This window comes from Loxodonta africana, chromosome 1, assembly GCF_030014295.1.
Source record: "Loxodonta africana isolate mLoxAfr1 chromosome 1, mLoxAfr1.hap2, whole genome shotgun sequence".
NCBI classification, from domain to species: Eukaryota; Metazoa; Chordata; class Mammalia; order Proboscidea; family Elephantidae; genus Loxodonta; species Loxodonta africana.
The window spans coordinates 167,761,161-167,763,087 of NC_087342.1; the positions used below are offsets into that span (position 1 = coordinate 167,761,161).

Sequence of the window (1,927 nt, forward strand, 5' to 3'; positions counted from 1 at the left end):
TTCAATGTTCTTCACCAAAACCATAATTCAAATGCATTAATTCTTAGGTATATAGTTATGAAACTTCTATAATAGCAAAAAAATGATGAATATAATGTCACTGAATTGTACATGTGAAAATTGTTGAAATGGCAAATGTTTTTGTTACCTATGTATTTACCACAATAAAAAAAATTGGAAATAAAGTCATATGAACAGAAAGCACTCAAAATTGCAACAAAAGGCCACCAGCAGAATCATGGCAACCCAGAACTCCCTTCCCCAAGAATATGAAAGTGATGACGAGTCTTATGAAGTGTTGGATTTAATTGAGTATGCAAGAAGACATCGCTGGTGAAATGAAGTGTTTGGCCACTGTTCAAAAACTATGGTAGAAAAATACTCTGTAGCCACTCAGATTGTAATGCATGGAATGACTGGCTGGCATGCTCGGTTTTTGTTCCAGAAAGTTGAAAAACTTGGCAGCAACTGCAGTAGGTGGTGGCTTTCTTCCCTTCAGATTGCTAGTCACGGTAGCTATGTGCAGAATTTATCAAACACAATGTTGTAATACCCAGTGGATTTGTGGGAGGCTTTTTGCTAGGTCTTGCATCTTAAGGACATGAATGTTCTATCATAGTCGATTCAACTGTGACAAGGGCAGTGGTGGCAACAAGGCAGTCTCTCAACAGCACATGCCAACAGATTCTCTAGGGCAAGGAGAAACAATTAGCTACACAATGCTGAATTCACAGCTTAAATGTCTTGCCTTCTGAAGCTTTGCCAACTAGTATCTGCTGTAAAATACCCTGTATCGTATGTGTATAATAGTATTTCTGAGCAAAACATGGCTGACTTTCATCATTTTAAAGGAAATTTTCATCTGTTTAGAAATTAGCCTGTAAAATATCATTGATGGATGCAGATATGGAGAAAAAAAAAATCTGTTTGTTGGACTTTCTGTCCAGTGAAATATTGCCCTCATTTTATTTAAATAAGATGTTCTTCATTATGCTCTGTAGTATAGTACCAATAATTAATAATTTGTATTATCACATCAACATTAGGGCTGAGTTTTGTTTTAAGAAATGTTTACAATAAACTGAAGAACCTCAATGACCTTTTGTGGAAGGGTTTAGAAATAAGAGTATTATGAAAGATATTAAACAGACTCCACTGATGTAATTTAAAAAATTGCAACAAAATCTACTTAAAAGTTAGACATAATTTTAAAAATAAAGATGCAGAACTTAAATGAATAAAATTAACCAATTGCATTAAGGATATAAAGCAAGGCCCTGGCAAATGGAAAGACATATGTTCCTGTTGGAAAGGCTTAACAACATGAAAATGTCAGTCTTCACAAAATTAATGTACTTATTTCATATAATTATGCAATTTTATCCTTGAGTACAAGTCAAAAATTTGGGTCTGCGTAAAAACATAAAAAGAACCAGAGAAGAAATAAATAAAAGAAATTGCTTTGTTTTCCTTATTGGTAATTAATTAAAAGATTACTTGTATTTAAAACAATAATCAAAGTAATGCATTGAGTGATTACAGCATGATGATAAGTGAAGAGAATGACAGCAATATCAAAGATATATGAAAGGGGAGTTGGAAGTTCTCTGTTATAAGGTTCATGTACTATATATAAAGTGATATACTGCTATTTGAAAAGGACTTAGATTGGTTCAAAATGTATATTGCAAACTCTATGAAAACCACCAAATTTTTTTATTACACTTTTTTTATTGTGGTGAAAATATACGTAACAAAACACATGCCAGTTCAACAATCTCTACATTGTACAGATTAATGATGTTGATTACATTCTTCCTATTGTGCAGTCATTCTCACTACCCTTTTCCAAATTGTTCCACCACCGTTAACATAAACTCAGTGCCTCCCAGGCAAAAAGTCTCCTAAACCTCCTCCCTCCCAACCG

The 1,927-nt window shown here is 33.5% G+C and overlaps 1 pseudogene; it reads left to right on the plus strand.

Moving 5' to 3' along the window:
* Positions 1-238: 238 nt before the first annotated feature.
* LOC111750303 (FUN14 domain-containing protein 1-like) lies at positions 239-700 on the plus strand (annotated as a pseudogene).
* The last annotated feature ends 1,227 nt before the right edge of the window (positions 701-1,927 follow it).